Consider the following 27,955-nt stretch of genomic DNA (forward strand, 5'->3'; position numbering starts at 1 on the left):
TTAATATAGATTGTAAATAGTTGAGGCCCCAGCACTGATCCCTGTGGCACCCCACTAGTTGCTGATTGACAACCGGAAAATGACCCATTTATCCCGACTCTCGCTTTTCTGTTAGTTAGCCAATCCCCTATCCATGCCAATATATTACCCCAAACCCCGTGCGCTCTTATCTTGTACAATAACCTTATATGTGGCACCTTATCGAATGCCTTCTGGAAATCCAAATACACTACATCTACTGGTTCCCTTTTATCCACCCTGCTCGTTACATCCTCAAAGAACTCTAGCAAATTTGTCAAACATGATTTCCCTTTCATAAAACCATGCTGACACTGCTTGATTGCCTTATGATTTTCTAAATGTCCTGCTATTACCTCCTTAATAATGGATTCCAGCATTTTTCCAATGACGGCTGTTAGGCTAACTGGCCTATCATTTCCTGCTTTTTGTCTCCCTCCTTTCTTGAATAGTGGCGTTACATTTGCAGTTTTCCAATCCACTGGGACCTCGCCAGAATCCAGGGAATTTTGGTAGATTACAACCAACGCATCCACTATCTCTGCAGCCACTTCTTTTTAGACCCTAGGATGCAGGCCATCAGGTCCAGGGGACTAGTCGGCCTTTAGCCCCATTAGTTTGCCTAGCACTTTTTCTCTAGGCGATAGAGATTGTTTTAAGTTCCTCCCTCCCTATAGCCCCTTGATTATCTATTATTATTGGGATGTTTTCAGTGTCTTCTACCGTGAAGACCGATCCAAAATAATTGTTTAGAGTCTCTGCCATTTCTCTATTTCCCATTATTAATTCCCCAGTCTCATCCTCTGAGGGACCAACGTTTACTTTAGCCAAACGCTTCCTTTTTATATACCTACAGAAGCTCTTACTGTCTGTTTTATTATTTGCTAGTTTACTCTCATACTCTATCTTCTCCCTCTTTATAATTTTTTTAGTCACCCTTTGCTGGTTTCTAAAAGTTTCCCAATCCTCTGGCCTACCACTAATCTTTGCAACATTGTATGCCTTTTCTTTCAATTTGATACCATCCTTAACTTCCTTAGTTAGCCACGGAGATAGTCATACTCACAGAATCATACATTTCAGCCAATGTCCCAAACACCTCCATCACCATCCCTGGGTATGTCCTGTCCCACCGGCAGGACAGACCCACCAGGGGTGGCGGCACAGTGGTATACAGGTGAAAGAAGTGGCCTTGGGAGTCCTCAACATTGACTTCGGACCCCATGAAGTCTCATGGCTTCAGGTCAAGCATGGGCAAGGAAACCTCCTGCTGATTCATCAGCTGAGAGAGGGCGGTAGGTGGTAATCAGTACTCCACCATGTTGACCACCACTTGGAAGAAGCACTGAGAGTAGCAAGGGCACAGAATGTACTCTGGGTGGGGGGACTCAATGTCCATCACCAAGAGTGGCTCGGTAGCACCAATACTGACCGAGCTGGCCGAGTCCTGAAGGACATAACTGCCAGTCTGGGCCTGCGACAGGTGGTGAGAGAACCAACACGAGGGGAAAAACCTGCTTGACCTCGTCCTCACCAATCTACCTGTCGTAGATGCATCTGTCCATGACAGTATTGGTAGCAGAGACCACCGCACATTGATTGTGGAGATGAAGTCTCATCTTCACACTGAGGACACCCTCCATCGTGTTGTGGCACTACCACCATGCTAAATGGGATAGATTCAGAACTGATCTAGCAGCTCAAAACTGGGCATCCATGAGGTGCTGTGGACCATCAGCAGTAGCAGAATTGTATTCCACCACAATCTGTAACCTCATGGCTCGGCATATCACTCACTCTACCATTACTATCAAACCAGGGGACCAACCCTGGTTCATTAAGGAATGTAGAAGAGCATGCCAGGAGCAGCACCAGGTGTAGCTAAAAATTAGGTGCCAACCTGGGGAAGCTGCAACACAGGACTACATGCATGCTAAGAAGCGGAAGCAGCATGCTATAGACAGGGCTAAGCGATCACACAATCAACGGATCAGATCAAAGCTCTGCAGTCCTGCTATATCCAGTCGTGAATGGTGGTGGTGTAGGAGTGCTTGAACTCCTAACGAAAGTACCGAGACTGAAACTAGCAGTTAACCAAGCGTGGTTTAATGCACTAGTAAAAGTTACAAACAAAAACGCAGGAGAAACTCTATACAGGTCTGTACACTAACTGGTCCCACGAGGACAGAGGGGGAACGCCTCTCCCCTCTCACGTCATGACGTTTCCTGCCGTTGGGAATGTCACGTGACCTGCGTGATGACATCATCGCGCTGGATCGCCATTTTACCGAACCTGCGCTGTTTATACAGAGCAAACACTTAAAGGTAACAAGCCCCTGTTAAAGGCAATTATATACATTACTACAAGAGTCTCTTGGTGGCTTTGCCACATACGCCCCCCCCAGAATTGTCTTTAATAAGGAAAGTCAATCGCAGAGGAGGTCAGACAAGCCTGTTTGAACGACTCCTAAATTCCCGGAGAGGAAAACGCTGAGCAGCTGGTGAGCTGGAGGGGGTAGCGGCCTGGTCAGGTGCGGCAGCAGCCGGCGGTCGACCCCTATGCGGCGGCTGAGCGGGCTCGATTGGCTGTTCAAGGTCCAAGCGCGCGGGCTTGAGGCGATCGATGGAGAGGTGCCCCCGAGGTCGACCAAAAAAGTCTTAGACCGTCTGTAAAACCCGGAAAGGACCCGTATACGGAGGCTGGAATGGGCTGCGATGGGCGTCTTGACGAACGAACACGAATTTGGCCTTCATCAACTCCACTGGCATGTGAGAGGCAGGAAAACCGTGTTGCGACGTCGGAACTGGCCGGAAGCACTGGGCCGCTTCCTGGTGGGCTTCCCACTGTGTGGCTGCGGACCATGGCTGTGTAGGGGACGGCAGGAATTCGCCTGGTACCCGGAGCGGCTGGCCGTAAACCAATTCCGCGGCCGCAGCCTGCAGGTCCTCCTTTGGCGCCGTGCACAACCCCAGCATAACCATGCCGCGTCCAGGAGGCTGGCCCTGAGCGACGCCTTCAATGAACGATGAAAACGCTCTCACAGCCCATTCGCCTGCGGGTGGTAGGCTGTGGTGTGATGGAGTTTGGTGCCTAAGGCTGAGGCCACCACGTTCCAAAGCTCAGATGAGAATTCTGGACTGCGGTCGGACAAAATATCCATCGGAACCCTAAAGCGTGCTACCCATGATGAGATAAAGGCTCGAGCGACATCCACAGAGGTGGTAGACGTCAGGGGAACCACCTCTGGCCATCTCGTGGTGCGATCTACCATCGTCAGAAGGTGTGAAACCCCGCGACGGCGGGAGTGGCCCCACAAGGTCGACGTGGACGTGGTCGAACCGACGTTCCGGTACCTCGAAGGTGGCCCTGACGTGTCGTTGTACTTTGGCTCGTTGACAAACCACACGTGTTCTCCCAGTCGCGGATGTCCTTGCGCATCCCTCTCCAGGCGAATTTGGATGCTAGCAACTTCTGCGATGCCCTCACACCAGGATGCGAAAGTCCATGTATGGCGTCGAAAACTTTCAGACGCCAGGTGGGCGGAACAATCGGATGGGGGTCTCCCAAGGAGATGTCACAGAGTAAAGTGGTGCCTGCCGAATGGAATGGCACATCCTTCGGTTGAAGGCTGGCGGAGTCAGAACGAAAGGCTTGAGTGTCCGGGTCGGCAGCTTGGTTGGCCGCCATTCTCGCATAATCTATCCCCAACTGCACGGCTTGGACGGTGGCGCGGGAAAGGCAATCTGCTACCACGTTGTCCTTGCCGGCCACGTGCCGGATGTCGGTGGTAAATTCAGAAATAAATGTAAGCTGTCGCTTCTGTCGAGCCGACCATGGTTCGGCAGTCTTGGCCATCGCGAATGTCAGCGGTTTGTGGTCGACAAACGCAGTGAAGTGGCACCCTTCAAGCAGAAAACAAAGATGGCGAATGGCCAAAAACAACGCCAACAGCTCCCTGTCAAAGGTACTGTACTGGCGTTCATGCCGTCGCAGCTGGCGGCTAAGAAATGCCAGTGGTTGCCACGTGCCGTCGCCCCATTGCTCTTGGACGGCCCCTGTGGCGTAGTCCGACGCATCAGTCGAGAGAGCGATGGTGGCTCCTGGCAGGGGGTGTGCCAACATTGTCGCATTCGGGAGGGCGGTCTTCGTGTCCCTGAAAGCGCGGTCCATTTCCGGCGTCCAAACTACGGGCTCCTTTCCCGGCTTCCCTCGGAGGGCCTCGTAGAGCGGCCGCATGAGCTGTGCAGCCCTGGGAACAAAACGATGGTAAAAATTTACCATACCCAGAAACTCCTGGAGTGCCTTCACGGACTGCGGCCGCGGGAATGCGGCGATCACCTCCATCTTAGCCCGAAGCGGCATTGCCCCCTCTGAAGTGATGCGGTGGCCTAAGAAGTCGATTTGCCGCAGGCCGAACTGGCATTTGGCCAGGTTGACCATGAGGCCGTGCTGCTGAAGGCGACAAAAGAGAATGTGCAGATGCTCGAGATGGTCCTCCTTTGTGGTGCTGGCGATCAGTATGTCATCCAGATAGACGATCAAAAATTTGAGATCCCGCAGCACCGAATCCATTCGGCGTTGGAATGCCTGCGCCGCGTTTTTAAGTCCGAAAGGCATGCGGAGGAACTCAAACAGGTCAAAAGGGGTGATGACCGCTGTCTTTTGGACGTCCTGGGGATGCACCGGTACCCACGGACGAGGTCGACTTTGGAGAAGATCGAATTCCCCACCAAATGTGCGGAGAAATCCTGTATGTGCGGTATGGGGTACCGGTCGGGGGTCGTGACATCATTGAGGCAGCGGTAGTCGCCGCAGGGCCGCCATCCACCCCTGGGCTTAGGGACGATGTGGAGAGGCAAGGGCCAGGGACTATTCGACCGGCGAATAAGCCCCAACTTTTCCATGGCGACGAACTCCGCCTTAGCAGCCGCAAGCTTGCTGGGCTCTAGCCGTCGTGCCCTGGCGTAGACGGGAGAGCCGGTCGTCGTTATATGGTGCTCCACCCTATGTTTGGCGGTCGAAGCCGAGAAGGTGGGCTTAATCAGCTCTGGAAAGTCCCCGAGGAGGCAGGAGAAAACGTCGGGGAGTGGCCGAGCACAGGAGACTAAGTGCGGTGCGACCGTGCCGTGCACACAGGGAATACAGTCGAACGTGGCGGCGTGAACGAGCCGACGATTTTTAAAATCAACCAACAGGCCGTTGGCGCATTAAAAAGTCAGCGCCTAGGAGTGTCTGTGAAATTTTGGCGGTGACGAAGTCCCATATAAAGCATTGGCCACTGAAGCAGACCTGGACCCGCCGTGTCCCGCAAGTACGAATCGCACCCCCGTTGGCAGCTTGGAGGGGAGAACCATGCCTGCCGGACCGAAGGTCGAGGACTGACGCGGGAAGGACGCTGCACTGCGCCCGTGTCGCACAAAAAACGACGGCCCGAGATGGAGTCGGTTAAATAAAGTAGTTTCCCGGAATCACCGATCACCATTGTGGCCGCGGGGCACGCCCCGGAGTCGGTGTTCTTGACGCGCAGTTGCTTGTTCGGTGTTTTAGGCACGAAACTGCAAGGTGGACAGCAGCTTCTGCCCTTAACGCCAAACCGAGCGTGGTAATAACAGAAACCGGTTGTTGGAGGCGTCGAGGCAGGGCCCTTTGGGGCGGGGCATCTCGCGACGGCGCAGTTTTGTTGTGGGATCGCGTATATTTTATCCGCCTCTTCAGCAAGCGCTATGCAATCCCCGCCATCCGATCTGGCGAGGGCCGCCTGCACCTGTTCGGGCAGTTGACTGAGGAACAGTTCGCGGAACAGGAAACATTGCGGTTCAGACCCGAGGAGTGTGAGCATCTGGCTCATCAACTCCGAAGGTTTGGAGTCTCCTAACCCGGGCAGTGAGAGTAGGCGGCGTGCGCGCTCTGCCTTCGTAAGGCCGAATACCTGCATTAGCCGTGCCTTAATGGTGACATACTTGTCGGTGGCCGGGGGGTTCTCCAGTAGGCTGATGATCCTCGACGCCGTCGAGCCGTCAAGTGCGGAGACCACATAAAGATAACGGGTCTGATCCTGCACGACATTGCGGAGCTCAAACTGCGCCTCCGGTTGTACGAACCAGGAGGCTGCCTGTTGTTCCCAAAATTGGGGGAGCTTCAAAGCCACTGCGTTGGCTTCCATCATGGCCCTGCGTTCCGTTTCCGCCGCGAAGAACGTCCGCGAGGATTTGGGGTCACCAATGTAGGAGTGCTTGAACTCCTAACGAAAATACTGAGACTGAAACTAGCAGTTAACCAAACGTGGTTTAATGCACTAGTAAAAGTTACAAACAAAAACACAGGAGAAACTCTATACAGGTCTGTACACCAACTGGTTCCACGAGGACAGAGGGGGAATGCCTCTCCCCTCTCACGTCACGACGTCATCACGTTTCCCGCCATTGGGAACGTCACGTGACCTGCATGATGACGTCATCACGCTGGATCGCCATTTTACCGAACCCACGCTGTTTATACAGAGCAAACACTTAAAGGTAACAAGCCCCTGTTAAAGGCAATTATATATACATTACTGCAAGAGTCTCTTGGTGGCTTTGCCACAGTGGACCATTAAACAACTAATTGGTGGAGGAGGCTCCATGAATATCCCCATCCTCAATGATGGTGGAGCCCAGCACGTGAGTGCAAAAGACAAGACTGAAGTGTTTGCAACCATCTTCAACCAGAAGTGCCGAGTGGATGATCCCTATCGGCCTCCTCCTGAGGTCCCCACCATCCCTGAGGACACCACCATCACAGAAGCCAGTCTTCAGCCAATTCGATTCACTCCACGTGATATCAAGAAATGGCTGAGTGCACTCGATACAGCAAAGGCTATGGACCCTGACAACATCCTGGCTATCGTGTTGAAGACTTGTGCTCCAGAACTAGCCACGCCTCTAGCCAAGCTGTTCCAGTACAGCTATAACACTGGCATCTATCTGACAATGTGGAAAACTGCCCAGGTATGTCCTGTCCACAAAAAGCAGGACAAATCCAACCCGACCAATTACCGCCACATCAGTCTACTCTCAATCATCAGCAAAGTGATGGAAGGTTGTGTCCCCTATTTAAAGGGTACACAACAACGAGGTCAGTCAAAATGAAGGAAACTTTTTGAAAAGCTGACCAATAATATTAAAAATACTTTAAAAAGAATACTGGTCACTCAGAGAAGGCTCAGACGCATCCAACTGAAAGTGGTAAGCTTCTGTCACAATTTATTCCTCCCACCCAAACAGATCCATTTTTCCAGTTTAGCAGAGGTTCCTGTAAGTGAACTATTCCCCAGGTGATAAGAAGCTGCAACTTTGTCAATAACCTGCCCTTAGCAGAGGTGTGTAATTTGAGAATTGCCCTACTTCAGGGCTACCGGTCTAAACACATTACCAAACATTCTTTAAATTTAAAAGTGCTGTATAGTTCAACATACAAAGAAATAAATCTGCAATGGGTCAACAATCAACCTTCCCAAGAATGACTTCTAAAGAAGTACAATAGTTTCTGATGGCTCACTGAACAAAGTTTTGGTTTCTGTGGAGGCCAAATAGCTTTGTTTTTGGCATTGGAAAATTGTATTGCAACGCAGAGCATGAAATGGAGTGCTTCGTCTGATCATATACAAGAGTTCAGAAAGATCTCCTGAACTGTTTGAAACACCAGCTTTGTACCTCTTGATGCATTTCAAGTAATGATTTTCAGTTGGAATTAAAATATTGTGGCAGAGCCACCAAAGGACTCGGAGCAGTTGTACATAATTCCTTTACCAGCAATGCAGTTACTGTGTGTGCCTGTACCTTTAATTACACTGTTTGACTGTACAATGCCGAGTTACCTTTACAGCACGGTTTCAACATGATGACGTCATGCCGTTAGTCATGTGATGCACCAATGGCGGGAAGAACGTCATGACGTCACTCTCCTGATCAGAGGATCAGTCCTCGTGGAGCCCTCAAGGAGAGTAGACCTGTTATTGATGTGTTCAAGCAGTTTCCAGTTTAAACTCGTTTGATTTCATTAAAGTTCATTAACTTAATTACCTGAGTCGAACTCAGTCTTTTTGATAGGAACCTCCGTTCCTACATTGGTGACCCCGACTTCTACGAACGATTTTCGTGGAATATTCGACATGGACACGAACGCCGTCACGCTGAAACTGCCACAGTTCTGGGAGCAACAACCAGATGCTTGGTTCATCCAGGCTGAAGCCCAGTTCGCCATTCGGAACATCAACGCGGATCAGACCCGTTATTATTACGTGGTCTCCGCCCTCGACAGCGCAACTACATCACGGATCATCAGCCTCATTGGTAGTCCTCCTACTGACAGCAAGTATGATGCAATTAAGGCGCGGTTGCTTCAGGTTTTCGGGCTATCAAAGTCGGAGTGTGCTGGCCGGCTCATCACGCTGCCCGGCCTCGGGGACTCCAAACCGTCCAAGCTCATGAGCCAAATGCTCACGCTCTTGGGTGCTGAACCGGAATGTTTCATCTTCCGGGAGCTTTTCCTCTATCAACTGCCTGAACAGGTTCAGGCTGCCCTGGCCAGCTCCGACATTACAGACTGCGCCAAGCTTGCGGCCGAAGCCGATAAGATTTTCACGGTTACCCAGCAGTGTTGCGCGGCCACGAGGTGACCACCCCCCACAGACGCGGTCCCGGTTTCTCCTACAGCGGGCTGGTGCTCTTACCACACCTGTTGTGGCGCAAAAGCACGATGCTGCCGTTCCCCCTGCAGTTTTTCGCAAAAAAAAAAGCGGCGCAGGCGGCGTCCCTGGCGACGGATGACCAAGCCTAATGGGCGTTCCGCACTGGCGATGGTCGTCGGTTCTACGGGGAAACTCCTTTATATCACCAATTCCCTCTCGGGCCGCCGTTTCCTTTGTGACACCGGGGCGCAATGTAGCATTCTACCTGCGTCGAAGCTCAACACGCAGACTGGGAACCTCGGTTTTTCCCTCGTAGCGGCTAATGACGCAGCTATTCGAACGTTCCGAAAGCGGCGGGTCGAAGTCGGTTTCGGCGGTCAGCGCTTCTTTTGGGATTTCGTCACGGCTACAGTCTCACAGCCTATCCTAGGGGCAGATTTTCTGTGTGCCAACAACCTACTAGTCGATGTCCGACACCGCCGGCTGATCAACGCGGCCACCTTCCACTCGATCCCGTGCTTCCATGGTACCTCCGTGGCGCGCTCCATTGCCTGTGCTTTCCCTCCTCCAGATGACATCACACGGCTCCTCTGGGAGTTTCCGAAGCTGACAAGGCCCACCTTCTCCTCTTCGGCGACGAAACATGGTGTTGAACATCACATCACCACTACTGGCTCCCCGGTTTATGCGCGGGCTAGAAGGCTCGAACCCGGCAAGCTTGCAGCTGCGAAGGCGGAGTTCGCCACAATGGAGCAGCTCGGCATCATTAGGCGATCGAAGAGTCCCTGGTCTTCGCCTCTCCACATCGTGCCGAAACCAGGCGGTAGCTGGCGGCCATGCGGTGACTACCGACGCCTCAACGACGCCACCACTCCAGATCGGTACCCGATCCCGCATATCCAGGACTTCTCAGCCCACTTGGCGGGAAATACTATCTTCTCTAAAGTCGACCTCGTCCGTGGATATCACCAGGTTCCAGTGCACCCACAAGACGTCCCAAAAACCACAGTCATCACCCCTTTTGGCCTCCGAGTTCCTGTGGATGCCATTTGGCTTAAAGAATGCAGCACAGGCGTTCCAGCGTTTAATGGACTCCGTTCTTCGAGACCTGCGTTTCCTTTTCGTCTACCTTGACGACATACTCATCACCAGTGCCAGCAAGGAGGAGCACATCTCCCATTTGCGTTCCCTCTTTACGCACCTCAGCCAACACAGTTTAATCATCAACCCGGCCAAGTGCCAGTTCGGCCTGCAACAAATCGACTTCCTGGGACATCGCATAACATGGGACGGCGCCGTCCCTTTGGCGACGAAGGTTGAGGCGGTTACTTCTTTCCCGCGGCCATCGACAGTCAAGGAGTTCCTGGGGATGGTCAACTTCTACCACCGTTTCGTCCCCAAGGCGGCTCAACTCATGCAACCCTTGTTCGGGGCCCTCAAGGGCAAGTCCGGTAAAGACCCAATCAGCTGGACAGCTGAAATGATCCAGGCATTCAGCGACACCAAGAACGCTTTGGCCAACGCAACCATGCTGGTGCGCCCACTTCCAGATGCTACTATTGCCATTACCACCGACGCGTCAGACTACGCCATCGGTGCGGTGCAAGAACAGTGAGTCAACAGCACGTGGCAACCGCTGGCGTTTTTCAGCTGTCAATTGCGAACAAATGAAAAAAAGTACAGTGCCTTCGATAGAGAACTACTGGCCCGTTTCCTCGCAATTCGCCATTTCCGGTTTTTATTGGAGGGGCGCCCCTTCACGGCTTTTGTCGCCCACAAACCCCTTACATTCGCCATGGCCAAGACCACCGAACCGTGGTCCACTCGTCAACAACGTCACTTGACGTTCATTTCCAAATTTACCACGGACATTCAATATGTGTCTGTTAAGGACAACCTGGTGGCAGATTGCTTCTCCCGTGCGACAGTCCACGCGGTGCACCTGGGAATCGACTACGCCCTCATGGCGGCAGATCAGGTTTCGGATTCGGAGGTCCAATCAAATCGAACCGTTCTCTCTAGCTTCCAAGCGACCGTCGTTTTCCAGGCCGCAGGTGCCACACTCCTTTGCGATGTTTCCATGGGGGTTCCTCGTCCCATAGTGCCAGTCGCATGGCGCCAGAGGGTTTTTGATGCCATACACGGGTTGCCACACCCAGGGATGAAGGCTTCGCAATGGCTTATGTCAGCCAAGTTCGTCTGGAAAGGTATGCACATCGATGTCCGTGACTGCGTCGTATGCCAGAAGGCCAAAGTCCAGCGTCATGTCAAGGCTCCAGTGGCTGCGTTCACTGTTCCGGAGCGTCGTTTCGACCACGTGCATGTGGACCTCGTGGAGCCGCTTCCGCCTTCTCAGGGTTATACTCATCTCCTCACCATAGTGGACCGCACCACTAGGTGGCCAGAGGCAATTCCTTTGGTTTCCACCACGTCGGCAGACGTCGCTAGAGCTTTCATCTCCTGTTGGGTCGCCTGTTTCGGGGTACCGGCGGACATCTCCTCTGACTGCGGGCCACAATTTTCCTCGGATCTTTGGAACGCTGTGACTCAGGAGCTCGGTACCAAACTTCATCGCACCACCGCCTATCATCCGCAGGCAAACGGCCTTTGCGAGCGATTCCACAGGCCGCTTAAAGCCTCTCTTCGGGCCAGTCTTCAAGGCGCAGGATGGGTGGACAGGCTCCCATGGGTCCTGTTGGGTCTCCGTACGGCACCCAGAGATGATCTACAATCGTCTTCGGCTGATCTCGTCTATGGCCAGCCGCTCCGTGTACCAGGAGATTTCCTCCCTTCTCCCACAGAGCCGTGGTCCACCTCCCGGCAACTCGTTCGCCATCAAGAAGCGGCCAGATGCTTTGCCCCGATACCTACGTCCAATCACGGTTTGCAGACCTCCTACGTGCCACCGGGACTGAAGAATGCGGAGTATGCCTTCATCCGACACGACGCTCACCGGGATCCGCTCAAGCCCCCTTTCACTGGTCCTTTCCGCGTCACCGAACCGGGAGACAAATCCTTTTTGGTCGACGGAGGAGGGAAACCGGATCACATCTCAGTGGACCGCTTGAAGCCGGCTCACCTGGACCTGGACCACCCTGTCGTAGTCGCTCAACCACCCAAACGTGGCCGACCGCCCGTTGCCGCCGCACCTGATCAACCAAAGCCGCCTGACAACCCAACTGCGCTCGCCACGCCTGCTCAGCCGCCACCGACTGCCAGCTCGTCCACCGGTCGTCAACTTCCTCTACCAGGGTATCGAAGTCGATCGGACAGGCTCATCAGGCCTCCTCCTCGCCTCACCTTTTCTGTTAAAGACAATTCTGGGGGGGGGCGCATGTGGCGGAGCCACCGAAGGACTCGGAGCGGTTGTACATAATTCCTTTAACAGCAATGTAGTTACTGTCTGTGTCTGTACATTTAATTACACTGTTTGACTGTACAATGCCTAGTTACCTTTACAGCACGGTTTCAACATGACGACGTCATGCCGTTAGTCACGTGATGCACCAATGGCGGGAAGAACATGATGACGTCGCTCTCCTGATCAGAGGATCAGTCCTCGTGGAGCCCTCAAGGAGAGTAGACCTGTTATTGATGTGTTCTAGCAGTTTCCAGTTTAAACTCGTTTGATTTCAATAAAGTTCATTAATTTAATTACCTGAGTCGAACTCAGTCTTTTTGATAGTCGCTGAAGGTCAGCATGCAGGTGCAGCAGGCGGTGAAGAAGGCAAATGGTATGTTGGCCTTCATCGCGAAAGGGTTTGAGTACAGGAGCAAGGATGTCCTGCTGCAGTTGTACAGGGCCTTGGTGAGACCACACCTTGAGTATTGTGTGCAGTTTTGGTCGCCTTATCCGAGGAAGGATGTTCTTGCCATGGAAGGAGTTCAGCGAAGATTCACAAGTCTGAGCCCTGGGATGGCAGGAATGATGTATGAGGAGAGATTGGGTCGATTGGGCTTATACTCGCTGGAGTTTAGAAGAATGAGGGGGGATCTCATCGAAACTTATAAAATTCTGACAGGTCTGGACAAACTAGATGCAGGTAGAATGTTCCCGATGGTCGGAGAGTCCAGAACCAGGGGTCATAGTCTAAGGATAAGGGGTAAGCCATTTAGGACAGAGATGAGGAAGAATTTCTTCACCCAGAGAGTGGTGAATCTGTGGAATTCTCTACCACAGAAGGCGGTTGAGGCCAAGTCTTTAAATATATTCAAGAAGGAGTTAGATATATTTCTTAGAGCTAAAGGTATCAAGGGATATGGGGAGAAGGCAGGTACGGGGTACTGAGTTTGGATGATCAGCCATGATCTCATCGAATGGCAGAGCAGGCTCGAGGGGCCGAATGGCCTACTCCTGCTCCTATCTTCTATGTTTCTATGTAACCTCCATTCCTACAATATCACATTAAAATTAAGAATGCTACATACCATGCCAAGAAGAAATACATTATGCAAGTGTGGCACTAGACAGGATTCACACAATACACAGCAAGAACATAAATTTATGTCTACACAGATACAAATACAATTAACAAATCCCCATCAGTTAACCAAGGGAAGAAACAAACCAGTTCCATCTTAGGATCAATAGACTCTGTCCACTCATCAATAAAAAATACAAGCTATTCAAAAATTTGTGACAGCCATAAGTCACCCACAAGTGAAACTTCCACCATAAACTCATCAAATCAAACATGTTTAATTCAAGGAGTCCTTTGATACCTATCTCACTGTTCCATCCTACAATCTTGGGATGTCCCCAGTGTAAATGTTTCAAAAAAAGGCTAACCTGTCTGTTAGCATGCAGACACAATTTCATCCGTGTTTTTCTTTCAGCTGCAGTGAGAGTCCAAGACCTATCTGCAACCTGCCACTGGGCAACGGTAGCTCGCTCTCAACCACAGCTCAGAGTCATCACAAACCCAATATTAATTCAGTGAGTCCTTGCAAAGAAAACTCAAGAGACTAAAACAGCAACAAGATTAAGGCCTGGAAAATTCTGTTTTCCACACTGGCCTTCGTGGAGAAGGATGTGAAAGCGTCAGCAGGATGCGTCCAGAAGGCCCGCACAGCTCCCACCCAGCTCATCGTAGATGTTTTTACACTTACATTGGGGTCCTGGATGAGTGGTGCTCAATATGAGACCTTGAAAGTTCATGTACCTAACGCATCTATTTATCCCATTTTGAACACATGCCAGAAACATAGAAGATAGGAGCAGGAGTAGGCCATTCGGCCCCTCGAGCCTGCTCCGCCATTCAATGAGATCATGGCTGATCATCCAAATTCAGTACCCTGTCCCTGCCTTCTCCCCATATCCCTTGATCCCTTTAGCCTTAAGAAATATATCCAACTCCTTCTTGAATATATTTAATGAATTGGAACGAGACGCAGGTGGTGGAAATTAACAACTTGCATTTATATAGCACCTTTAGCGTAGTGAAATATCCCAAGGCACTTCGCTGGAGCATTAGGAGACAAAATTTGACACCGAGCCATGTAAAGATATTGGAGCAGATGACAGGTAGGTTTTAAGGAGTGTCTTAAAGGAGAGCGAGGTGGAGAAGCGGAGAGGTTTAGGGAGGGAATTCCAGAATGTAGGGCCTAGGCAGCTGAAGGCATGGTCGCCAATGGTGCAGCAATAAAAATCGGGGATGCACAAGAGGCCAGAATTGGAGGTGCGCAGGGATCTCGGAGGATAGTAGTGCTGGAACTCTCTCCTCAAAAAAAAACTGTTGACACTTGAAAATTTCAAAACTGAGATGGATAGATTTTTGTTAGGTTGTAGGAATTAACGAATTACAACGAATAACGGAGATCGGCACAAGAGAACAATTAAACAGGTCTTTACTCAATGGAGATGCCACAAGGACTGCCTGGGCAGCCCCGTGGTTTGCGACGTGACATCATCGCGTTTCCCGCATTTTCCCACGCTCTTAAAGGGGCCACGCCCCGTATATGCCAACTCCATATACAAAACACAGTAATGCCTAACACAATGGTACAGGTCTAGGCTGGTGTTAGAACATTGTTAAAGAGAATTATATACAGTTAGCCAGAGTCATTCAGTGGTTCTGCCACAAGGTAAGGTTATTAAGTATATGGAATCAAGGCGGGCAAATGGAGTTGGGATGCAGATCAGTCATGATTTAACAGAATGGCAGGACAGGCGTTAGGGGTTGAATGGCCCACCCCAGTTCCTATGGTTTTTCAGTTAAATTGGTTGATGGAAGGAAACATCATCCTTAAATGCAACACAGTGCTGAGAAAGACAAACACTGCCATGGTATTATATCAACGATCCAACGTATCTCAATTCATTGATAGTCTCAATGCTGCAGAAATTCATTAGTCTCCCCAAGAAATAAACTTTTTTATCCAGGATAGAAATAATGTACAGAATGGGAAAATCATATTCAGCCTGGTCTTTTTAACAGATCATCGACAATTAGCCCAATTCAAACCCTCCAAACCTTTACAACAGGTCACCAACCCACAGCTCTGGGACGCTCCAGTGCTCACAGCACCTTGACGAAGTCAACAATCTGCTTCGAGAAACCATTTTGGGACATAATACTTTCTAAAAACAGTGATAGGGGAAGGAGATAATGACTGAAACTGAATCTTCGAGGATTCTGCTGACATTTCTTTGCTGCCCAAACTGAGCTTTCTACCATTGATATCATCAGAACATATCTATTGAATTTTCACCTCATTGAACACATTATTCCCTGTATCATGAATTTCACATAACTTACTACATCACATATCTTAGCACTGGAACTTCCATCCAAAACTTGAATGCTGCTCCCATACCTGGGATATCTCCTCCAACATCTGCCTCACACTTCCTGGACATGATACAAGAAAAAAGTTTGTTCTGTGAATCTCTAACACAATCTCCAGTTCTGAACTTCTGTCTCTCTACTGCAACCTTCCTCATTACTATTTTATTACTATCAAGGTTGTTGCATCTCTGAATTCCTTTTATGCTGCTCCAAAGACCTAGGAGTTTGTCACACATAGCCTTCCTTTACTCTGTATTCTCACTGTGAAGAAATCAAGAATCACCACACTGTCTCCTGCTCGAATTCATTTTCCCCCCAGAGCATCAATTTTATTTACCTCCTGTAATCTACAGACATAAAACTCAAGCTTGACATCATCTTTAAAACTGCTGGACTTCCATTGTCTTATCTCCTATTCTTTTCAACCATGGTAGCACTATAACCATTGACCCAAATCAGACACTTGAAGCTGAAGGTCCCAACTAATATATTGATAGCCTAGGAATACTATAGTGTACTGTGCATTTTGCCAAGGCAGAATTAAAAAGATACACAGAAAGGACTGGCAAAAGCTTTTCTGAGGTCCAAGATATGTAGCAATTTGCAAATCCTGATAGGGTGGGAGAGGGAGCAGAGTGGAATACATTCTCAAAATGCTACATAATCATATGGAACAACTCATGACATTAGGGACCTCATTGAAACCCTCTTGCCTTATCAACCCATAGAGCGATCTCTGCTCTCAGAAGCTGCCTACATTCCTAGTTGGAAGTTGCACAAATAACTACCAAAGAAGGGATTAAAAAAAGTGGAAGACTAGTAATAGGAAGAAGATAAACATGATTGGATTTATAAATTATGCAAGTTCACCACATAACAACAGAAACCATTGGGCACTAAAGCCAATTTATGTTTTACAGCAGTGCTATATAAAATATGCATTCAAGAATGTTAACTGGTAGTTACTTGCTTGCATTATGGGATTACCACAGTAGTCTCTCCATACTTTATGCATTTGTGTTATCAATTCTATTTCGACAATACACCTACCAGTACTTAAACTCCATAGCTGGCAGTATAATATACAACGTGAAAGAGTTTTTGTGTTAATCATGCATAACCATTCAGCCCACAGAGTGCAATAACATAAGGACAGTGGGAACATTACTGGTCCAGAAACACATGCAATTTTAGCGCAATCATAAAACACTCTTCTTTATATTAAAGGTGGCTGGAATGTTATTTTTTTTGTGATGACAAACAGTGGTCTCCAGCAAAATTTGATCGTGAAGAAAATCTTTCAGTTAACGCATTTTTAAAAATGTTTTGAACTCCCAAATGAAGAGATACATTGAGCTTAACAGCTAAATAAATGGAGGTACCTGTTATCAGTATGATGGTCTGACAAAGGAATCGTCGTCTAAAATCAATAATCCTGAAAAAGAAATGAAAGAGTGGACATGTAAATAAATCCCTCTTTATAGTTCATTGATTCAAAAAAAACTAATTTTCTGTAAGGCGAATGAAAATAAATGAATTTACTACAGATTTTTACTGGCTCAAAGTGTTGTTACAATGAACAAACGCATCTCTATATTCCCTATAAGAACACCAGTTCATCACAGTGCCGATGCAGGAACATATTTCTAATAGTCTCCCGCAGGAAACCAGGATGAATCCATTATTATCCTGGAGCAAATTGCTTGAATAATTGATATCTAACTTTTTCCCCAACTCAGGCAAACCTTCATTTTTTCCCCCATTGCTAGTGCAATAATTCTTTGCTCTGTTACAGAAATGCAGGAATCTTTTAAGAGACGGCGTAAAACAAAAGGCACCAATGAAACACCGAGCAACTGTTTGTAACTACAGTTACATGGGTGTACAACAAAATTATATCGTGTGTCAATTGGCTATGCCAGGTCTTCACTAACAGCAAAATCTTGTGAAGGAGCAAAAGCTATCGATTTATTTATTTTGACTCAGAGTTGGGTAATGCCTATAAAAGACCCTGCTTCGGAAAACTTCTCAGAATTGTTCTACTATAACAATTGGATAAGTACCTTAAGAAAAAAAATCTGCAGGGCTACTGGGAAAGGGTGGGGGAGTGGGACTAGCTGAAGTGCTCTTGCAGAGAGCTGGCACAGTCTTGACGGGCCAAATGGCCTCCTCTGCGCTGTAACCATTCTATGATTCTATGAATAAACCATCCTTAACAAGGCCAAGCACAAAGTTCCAGACTCTCAACATCTTTTCAACAGTGCTCTCCTGTGTGCGATACTCAAATTCCAGGTTAGCAAGTTAAGACTGTCTTGCTTGACTAAAGGAAAACTGTCCTGATTTGTAAATGGAGAGACACTTACTAGTATCTCTCAGTTGCTTCTTGTGACTGTGTTTTATCCTTCAAAATTGCTGGCAGGAAAAGCCTGGGAGCAGACATTTTGTGTGGAACTTCTCCTGCTGTGACATCATTAAGTTCTGCACCAGTGACCTCACAAACAGGGAATACAGCCCACAGCCACACATCCGTGCTCGTGCTAGCACAGGAGAAAGCACCGCCAAACAAGCCATCTGTTCCCACGCTACTTTGAACTTCCAGTTTTAAAGTTCAAAAGACAGTAACAGGTAATGAGAGAGATACCGGCAAACAGACAATCATAAAACATTTTTTAAAGAGATATTTATGAGGTAATTCAACAGAATATCAAAATAAGAGCTGTTCGAATGTGGACAGCAGTTACGAATTCCTTAGTTTTACTGATCTCTCCAGGTGGTTGGAAGAAGGCGGAGCATGACGGGCCACGATGAAAATTACCTGTTACATGCGCAGACCACCAGTCCAACTCTACACAAGTCGGAGAGAATGGGAGAAGCAGGGGTCTTGCTATCCTTCGAAAGCAGCATTTCAGTCAGCTCCGACATGCAGCTAATCAAGGCCTGTATTACAACTGAATCTCTCTTTCAACGCATTACTCATTCAGAACCCAGCAGTTCTGGAAGATCAACCAGAATATTGTATGGATCGTCGATAAAAAAAATCAACAGTGTGCCAAGTGCTGACAACTCATAACGAAGTGCTTTCGGAAGAAAAAGGATATTGGGCGGCTTAATATTTCACTTGCAGGTGTACATATCAAAAATTGTGTGTCTTGAGATGCCTCCAACTGGAAGGTCCAAAATTGAGGAATTCCTCGCACTTGCAATTTAAGAAATTAAATCACCTTCAGTTGGCAAGAAAACTGCCCACTGTAGAACTGAAGGCCCCAAGTTCAAACCTCAGTCAGTGCCGAGTTAGTTGACCTCAGAAGGGAAGTTACAACTGGCCTCAGTGTCACGAAATTGGCAATGGAACAGTCAACGAGAGTTCCTGTTGATGACTGTCTCGTGACACCTACTGACAAGTTCATATACCTAGATATCAGCTTCTGATGCCAACCGCATTTGAATAATCTGTTGCCAGTCAATAGGCTTGCCCGTGAAGAATGGGCAATTGAGCAAGGTGCCTGTGGCCAGTATCCCACGGCATAAAATGCATTTATCAATCCCGTTTGTTTTCACATTAACCCATAATCTATTTGTTGCTATTGGTGCTTTAAAAAAAAAAATTGTGTTTGACCCCAGCGGGATCTTGCTTCCTTTGCCAGATGTTGCGACATTGATTTCTGGTCTATTAAAGCATGTCTGTGTGCTGCACACAGCTGCATGACCGAGTATTTACTGTATACGGGACACAGCAGAGGCATCAAAGACACACGGAGAAGCACCTACGCACAATCTTTTTAAATGGTGCAATCATGCAGAATACCCTCATGTAAAGCAGATTTGCAATATTGTTGGATTTCCCGCATCCTTCAATCGCAACATTTGTCCATTTTGTGGAGGCTAAAGGACCTTGTTTAGGCTGTTTGTAGCAACTTTCCCACATTTATCCAAAGTTAATAACTACAGCAGCAAGAGGAAAAAAGTCTGATCAAAATTGTGGCTATTCCTCAATCCATACAAGAGGATACACAACAGGAAACACATAAATGTCAAGTCTATTCCACAAGGGAGGATTCCCTCATGATTATGTTAATGGGTTTGGCGCAGTAAGACATCGTCTGAACTTCTGCACATAGAGCGTCTCGTGCAAGTTGCGAACCCAAAACACAATTTTACACAAAAATTTCAGGGAGGCAGCAACAAGGCTTGATTTTGAGCCAATCTGAACGATATCAAATCACTTGTTCTATTTATAATGCAATAAGCTGCTGCCACAGCACTCTTTAATAATTGTCTGGTGCTTTTTAATCTGGCAGATTTGTGATGATTTTGTTTCAAATAATCAAGCTGCAATTATTTTTCTTTCATTTTAATGGGGATTAGTATAAGCACGGCAGGCACTTCACTGGTACTCCATCGGGTCAGGTGAGCCACTTTTCTCCTCCAGTAGCAACTGCTGCTACCTCCATGTGCTCTCAGCAGTGGTGAAATATTCTACTCAGGAGGCTATTGAAATCCCTCATATTACAAGTCAGTCCAGGGCAACTCACCCCGAGTCTACAATGAGGTGCAAGGACCAATTTCTATTGTTCCTTGGGCCCCTCGGTTCAAGTACGTGTTCGTCACGCAGTGCAGAGTTTGGGCTCGAAAACAGGCCCAGTCTAACTTCTAGGCATCTGTCTGCCATTGTTCTGCCCATTCGCTTAATCTACATGCTTTTGCAATTCACTGCTTTCCTCGCAATTCTCCATACTTCATATCGTAGTTATCAACTGCAAACTTGGATGTACTCTCCCCTATTCCCAAAACCAAGTAATTTAATTGGACGATCAGATTGGTGGGAATTGGCAAGTCATGGTCCCATAGTTTGGTGCTCAGGCCCCAGCTTTTCACCATACATATATTGTCACTATTCCCAAAATCAAATCAAATCAAATCAACTTTTATTGTCATTGTTAGTGCACAAGTGCAGTACAACGAAATGTAGGCTTGCGGCTCCCGAGAGTGTACAATTTGGATTAGGACACTTAAACATTCAACATACATTTATACATTTGGCTTGCAGTATATTAGCATAAATATGACCATAATAAAGTGCATTGGCAGATGTGCAGGCTTTAGTGTTTATTTGTGGAGTTCAGTAGGATGACAGCCCTGGGAAAGAAGCTGTTCCTAAATCTGGTCGTACGGGTGCGAATGCATCTGTAGCGTCTTCCAGATGGCAGGAGGGCGAACAGACTGTGGCTGGGGTGGGTAGGGTCTTTGATGATGGACCGTGCCCTCCGTAGGCAGCGTTTCTGATATATATGCTCTATGGTCGGTAGCCGGGTGCCGGTAATGCGTTGGGCAGTTTTGACTACCCGCTACAGGGCTTTCCGGTCATGGGAGCTACAGCTGCCATACCATACCGTGATACAGTTTGTCAGGATGCTCTCTATAGTGCAGCGGTAGAAGTTAGTGAGGATCAGGGGTGACAGATTACATCCCTTCAGCCTCCTCAAGAAATATAGGCGCTGCTGGGCCTTCTTCACCAGAGAGGAGGTGTTGAGGGACCAGGAGAGGTCTTCCGTGATGTGGACTCCGAGGAACTTAAAGCTGGCCACCCTTTCCACCTCCGCCCCATTGATGTGGATGGGGGTGTGACTTCCGCCTTTGGACTTCCTGAAGTCCACGATTATTTCCTTTGTTTTCTTGGTGTTAAGGGCCAGGTTGTTGTCGGCACACCACTTCACAAGATGCTGGACCTCCTCCCTGTAGGCTGACTCATCATTGTTGGTGATCTGGCCTACTACCGTGGTGTCATCTGCAAACTTGATGATGGTGTTGGAACCATTAACAGCCACACAGTCATGGGTGAAGAGGGAGTAGAGGAGGGGACTCAGCACACATCCTTGTGGGGCCCCCGTGTTCAGGGTCGGGGGCGGGGGGGGTGGGGGGGAGGTGTGGTTAACTAATTTGACAGACTGGGGTCTGTTTGTTAGGAAGTCCAGGGTCCAGTTGCAGAGGGAAGTGTTCAGGCCAAGAGTTTGGAGTTTGGTGGCCAGCTTGTTGGGGACGATAGTGTTGAATGCTGAGCTGTAGTCTATAAACAACATTCTGATGTAGGTCTCCTTACCATCTAGGTGATTCAGTGCCGAGTGTAGAGCAGTTGTGATTGCATCCTCCGTTGATCTGTTTGCACGATAGGCAAACTGGTGTTGGTCACTTACTATGGTTACCATCTCCAAGGTGGCCTTTATTACCAGATTACCAACTATTTATAGCTCATAATGACTAAATCAATTATAATTTGCTCCATGGTTAGTTTGATAGCATGCTGTTTTAATGCATTTAATAAATATATTCCCCTTCCTACTTGTGCTGCTATCGCTCCTAATCTATATGCAAGTTAAAATCTACCATTAACATTTTTCTTCTTCTCTCCTTGACCTACATATGCGTACATTCCTTTATTAAATTGTCACAATCAGAAATACCCCCATTAATATTTAGCACCCTTCCCTATTCCTTAGCTCTACCTATCGTGAGTGATTCCATCTCCCGATTACATTCGCTTAAATCGCTCCTTCCTAGCCCCAGAATGGAGCTTAACGAAGGAACTGGTAGCCTAGAGGCCACAACCTGCTGGCTGCTAATGCCATGAATATTTTCTATAGCAACAACCTAGAATTGCCCCATCCTATAAACCTGTGGAAGTGTTAACTTGCTGAGATTACTGAGCTTGAAAAGATAACAAACAAAAATAGTTAAGCACCATTTCCTGCAGTAGGGATTTGCTTCTAAGTCAACGCTGAGGTCCAACGAAAGGGAACAGGGCTGTTGAAGACATCGAAACTGTCAAAACACAACAACCACCATCTAACCATCACAATAAAAGCATTGGAGTTCACATTCACCAAGAAGCAAATCCAAAGGTAGAAGGACGAAATCTGGCCACAATGCCGAACCTATCGTCAGAGACTCAACCTCAGTCAGCAACATAGGGACTTCATAACTAGAAAATAATTTGAGTGGAACGATTAATGTGGAATACATAAAAGGGGCATTGTCTCCTAGTAAAGTATCTACAGAAAATAATTTAATTTTTTTTCCAAAAGTTTTATCATTGGCTAAGAATACTAAAAAACGGAAAAGTTTAATCTACAGCTCGCATACAGTTAATTACATCTAGGAGAAACCCCCTCTGAATCACAATCAATTTCTATTACAAAGTAATATTACGATCCTCTGTCAATCTGTAAATTATGCAAATATTGGTGTTGGAGTTTAGAGTCCACCAGCACTATATTAAATTGGATTTGTTTAGATGAATTATGTGAACTAGCTGCCATCTGCCACTATATACAATGTGTTCTGAGCATTATAGGACCCAGCAGTGAAGCAAAAAGCAGATTACTGCCTCGGTGGTATTCTCTGCAAAAAGATGCGATACTCCTCCCCACATCGTAACATTGACAAGAGATCTGGGCAGTCTGACGGAAATCAATAAACACAGTCTTTAAAAATAAATTAAAAGGTAACACATTGCTGATTGTTCTTGTATTTAAAATGTGTGCTGAACGGTGTCGATCATTCCTTCCTCCAACACCCTTCTCTCACCCAGCTTTCTGCACAGCCCAAACCTCATCCACTTGTCACAAAATGCAAAGGATTTATTTTGCAGATCTCAATCCGCAAGTTCTCTGGGACTATTTCCCTTCTCACATCATTTTGAAAAGTTGTAGTCGGAGCCAACGTTATTTCTTCCCATCTTCAGATTCCTCAGAGGTAAACCATTAGAATCTTGGTTATTTGTCTCTCTTAAATTTGAGTAACTTCTTTAGTATCGCTAACTGCTGTACATGGACTTCTGGTGGTTCTGCTTCTCAATATCCACCTCTGTGGAAACTGAAGCAAAGTGCTTCTTCAGTAGCTTTACCATTCCATCACTCTCCACTACAAGCTTGCATCCTTCATCTCTTAGCAACCCTACCCTAACTATCTTCTTACTACAGGTACACTATCCCTTATCCGAAAGCCTTGGGACCAGCTGAGTTTCGGTTTTCGGAATTTTTCGGATTTCAGAAGGTATTATAAGACTGGGAAATTTGTATTTAATATAAATTTTAAAAGTTCAGGCTACCTCTTGCGACTGTTCTGTGTCTCATTCCCCTTCCTGCTTCTCTGGAAAGCCGGATATCGGCTGACTCCTACTAGGGTTGCAAAGGGGTGGAAAGTTTCGAGTAAATTTCCGGAAATTTTCCACGGGAAGTTTAGCTTGGGAATTTTGCCCAAAAAAGCACATGCTAGCATAATATTGTTTTTTTTGTATTTCTTTCTTTTTTTTCCACAGGTCCTCTCTTAAAATTACTAACAGAGAGGGAATCTTAATTATTAAGGAATTTCTTAATCAATATATGTTTATCTTCTTACTTGGCTTGTTTTAATAATTACAAGTTTTGTGTGTGACTGTGAACAAATGTGTCCTGATTGGTTGGATGAGTGGATGAGCGATTAGCTCCCTCTATTTGTAATATTTGCATATCGAATTGTGATTGGCCTGCAGGCATCTGTAAGACTGCTATAGTTTTTTTTAAGATCCAGGTTAGGGGTCCTGAGGGAAGTCATTTTGTTTTCTGCTGATGTTGTGATGATGCAGTAAGTAAATCAGACTTTATACCAAATAAACCAGTTACTTGTTGAACTCTGTTGTCCTTCAATTTAAAATATACAAAATAATACACTATTGGTGATGTAGCGTCGTGTGTGTACAGGTCATGCTTCCATCACATGGAGCATCAGCAAAAATGTACTCACCCTGTTGCAATCGTGCTGATCGACCGCAGTTCGACACAGAGATGAATGCCCTTTATTTCTCTGCATAGAACAATGCTACGTTTACCGTCGGAAGCATTTTACCCCAGGCATTAAAGATGGAAAGACTGTGTACATGTGCAAACACTGTAGAAAGCCATATGTAAAGAATGCCACAAAGATGCAGCAGCATTTATCCAAATGCAACAACTTCACTCAAAGCTCACAGCAGTCAGCCCAGAGTCCCTCTGCTTCCATTCAAGAAGATGATGGTTCTCATTCAGCATCAGGCTCCTTATCATCAGCAACTCCTGGCCCACTTGGAAGGTTCTTTGATACAATGGATAACCATAGCCAGAAGAATGCAGGTGAGTGCCTTGCTCGAGCTGTATATGCAACAGGCTCACCCCTCATGCTCACAGCCAATCTGTACTGGAAGAGATTTTTCAATGTTATTCGCCCTGCATACTGTCCTCCCACCAGACATGCTTTGTTATACTCAGCCTCCAGCAAATAAGTAGACAGAGTCCAAGGAAAGCTCAAAGAAACAATAGCGATGGCAGACTGTGTTGCAGTTATCTCAGATGGGTGGTCAAATGTACGAGGGGAGGGCATCATAAACTACATCGTCTCCACTCCTCTCCCAGTGTTCTTCAAGAGCACAGACACGAAGGACAACAGACACACAGGCACATACATTGCTGATGAGCTGAAAGCGGTCATCAACGATCTTGGATCACAAAAGGTCTTTGCAGTAGTTACTGACAATGCTGCGAATATGAAGGCTGCTTGGGCTCAAGTGGAGGAGGCCCACCCTCATATTACATCTATTGGGTGCGCAGCTCATGGGCTTAACCTGCTCCTCAAGGACATCATGGGTTTGAGAACCATGGAAGCACTGTACAAGAGAGCCAAGCAAGTTGTTAAGTATGTCAGGGGAAAACAGGTAGTTGCAGCAACCTACAACTCCAAGCAAATGACAAAGAACAAGAACACCACACTGAAGCTGCCCAACAACACTAGATGGGGTGGTGTTGTCATAATGTACAACAGCCTTCTGGAGGGTAAGGAGTCGCTGCAAGAAATGGCAATATCCCAGTCTGGGGATATGGAAACCACCATCAAGAAAATACTGCTGGATGATGTGTTTTGGGAGAGAGTGGTTAGCAGCCTTAAACTACACTCACCAGTAGCATCTGCAATTGCTCAGATTGAAGGAGATGACGCTGTCTTGTCAGATGTTCTCAGGCTTTTTACTGATTTAAAAGAACAAATCAGCATTGCCCTACCCACATCCCTGCTGCTCAAAGCAGAGGAGAAGGCAATTGTTCAATTCATACAGACGCGTCAAGAATTTTGTGTCAAGCCGATTCATGCTGCAGCATACATGCTGGACCCAAAGCATGTTGGGAGACCAATACTTTCTGGAGAACAGATCAACAGCGCTTACAGTGTGATTTCTACCCTCTCACACCATCTCAATCTGGATGTGGGCAAAGTTCTGGGAAGTCTGGCAAAGTTCTCTACCAAGCAAGGTCTTTGGAATGGGGATGTGATATGGGAATCATGCAAGCATATCAGTGCACATACCTGGTGGAAGGGACTTTGTGCATCTGAGGCCCTGTCACCTATTGCATCGGTGATACTCCAAATCCCACCTTCATCAGCGGCCTCTGAACGAAACTGGTCACTTTTTGGGAATACGCATACAAAGGTGCGCAACAGGCTGACTAACAAGAGAGTGGAGAAACTGGTGGCTATCCGGGCGAACCTACAACTTATTGAGCCAGATACAGAAGTGTCCACCACACAGCTAGACAGTGACACAGAGGAGGAAATGGACATGTCCGAGCCAGAGTCAGAGAATCAGGAGGAGCAATGAGGAGTAGAAGACTCAGAAGACTCATGAGTAGAAGACTCAAAGGGACAAAATAAGGACAAATTACAGGCTAAATAAGCTGACGCTCTTTTTATTTTATTTTAGATGGGTCTTTTTTGTGGGGGTTCAATAAAGTTCAAAATTATAACCTAAATAAAGTTTTGAAAGCCTGTTTTTATTTGTATGGAACAGTATGTCTATTTTGACGACAAAGATAATATAAGGGTCAGAGACAAAAACCATCAGTGTGCCAAAAAACTCAAAATTCCCATAAATTCCCAAAAATTCCCATGGAAAGTTTCCTCTTTTAAAAATTCCCAGAATTTTGCAACCCTAACTCCTACTAAGCTGGCCCGCAAATCAGGTCGGGGGTCGGGTGGGGGGGGGGGGGGGGGAGAAAAGAATATCGGACGGGCCGCGGTTGAGGTCGGGGTCGGAGAAAAGAATATCGGACGGGCCGCTGCAGCTATTGGACGGGCCGCTGTATTGTTGGGTTCACTCTCCCGGTACCTCCTTCACACTGCCCGGCTCGGCCTGCAATCTCCTACCCAGGAGGGAACTCTGTGACCCTCTGCCCTGCTCAGCGTAAGTCGTGCGCCACTCTGGTCATGTTGTGCGCACGACTTACGCTGAACGAAAAAACTTTCGGTTTTTTAGAGGTTTTCGGTAGTTCGGATAAAGGATAGTCTACCTGTACTAATAAGCCAAAGTCTTTGTGCTTTTTCCTAATTTTATCTCATACTCCCTCATAGCCTTTCAAATCTTCCTTTAGATAACTTTTCTATATTCTTCATAGAAAAGAGGCGAGAGTCAGGCGGTGGGAGGAGAGAGAGTTGAGATTAGAAAAAAAAATGAATTATGAAGCCTGTGCTTTGTTAACAGTTAGAAGAGGTCAATGCTAATCGCTTAAACCTAGGACACAGATTCTAATTTCTAACACTCGAGTCAGAGAGAGAGAGAGAGAGAGAGAAATAAAATGTAGACAGGCAGTTTCTTTCCTCATCTAGTTTGACTTTTTTTTTTATATAAAAAGGTTGGCTTTTGAAAGCAAACAAAGCCCCTTGGAGAGAATCAGCTAGGAAGGGAAGAAAGGAAGTATCTGGCCTCTCGCCAACTGCCCTCGGGGGAAGCGAGGGGGCACATGAATGAAGAGTTAAGGATGAGGCGCTTGACAATTCAGCAAGTGAGAGTAGGATATGGGAAAGGGGTAGAGATGCTGATGGAAGTGAGGGCAGGTCGCGGAATGGGTAGCCGGAAGCTGAAAGGTATGGGATGCGAGGCGAGTGAGTGTATGCGGGGAAGAACGAATGTTTGAAGAAAATAGGAAGGGAGCTGCTGAAAGCCACTTTTTCCTGACGACCACCACACCCAACCACCATCCACAAATGCAGCTTACACTGCTTCATGGCTCCTTTTTCTGGCTTTCCATGCTATACCACCTACCACCTCCCAAAGAAAAAAGAGAGATACTCCAAAAAGAGTGAAATGCAGAGAAGATTAGAGAAGAAGAGGCAGAAGAGGAGAGGCAGAGAGATAAACATAGAAACATAGAAGATAGGAGCAGGAGTAGGCCATTTGGCCCTTCGAGCCTGCTCTGCCATTCAATGTGATCATGGCTGATCATCCAAATTCAGTACCCTGTCCCTGCCTTCTCCCCATATCCCTTGATCCCTTTAGCCTTAAGAAATATATCCAACTCTTTCTTGAATACATTTAATGAACTGGCCTCCACCGCCCTCTGTGGCAGAGAATTCCACAGGTTCACCACTCTCTGGGTGAAGAAATTCCTCCTCATTTCAGTCCTAAATGGCTTACCCCTTATCCTT

At 47.3% G+C, this 27,955-nt stretch overlaps 1 protein-coding gene across 15 annotated transcripts in view; it reads right to left on the reverse strand.

The window, feature by feature from the left end:
- The window catches only part of LOC147109520 (alpha-(1,6)-fucosyltransferase), a 993,309-nt gene that overhangs the window by 806,106 nt on the left and 159,248 nt on the right, over positions 1-27,955 (reverse strand). For all 15 annotated transcript variants that reach the window (XM_086003552.1, XM_086003543.1, XM_086003541.1 and 12 more), the window contains one exon: positions 16,858-16,910. The gene's annotated coding sequence lies outside the window, so the exon portion shown is untranslated. The remainder of the gene's footprint in view (positions 1-16,857; positions 16,911-27,955) is intronic.

Source organism: Somniosus microcephalus, chromosome 12 (assembly GCF_052327205.1).
Source record: "Somniosus microcephalus isolate GS21.2 chromosome 12, FLI_Smic_1.0, whole genome shotgun sequence".
NCBI classification, from domain to species: domain Eukaryota; kingdom Metazoa; phylum Chordata; class Chondrichthyes; order Squaliformes; family Somniosidae; genus Somniosus; species Somniosus microcephalus.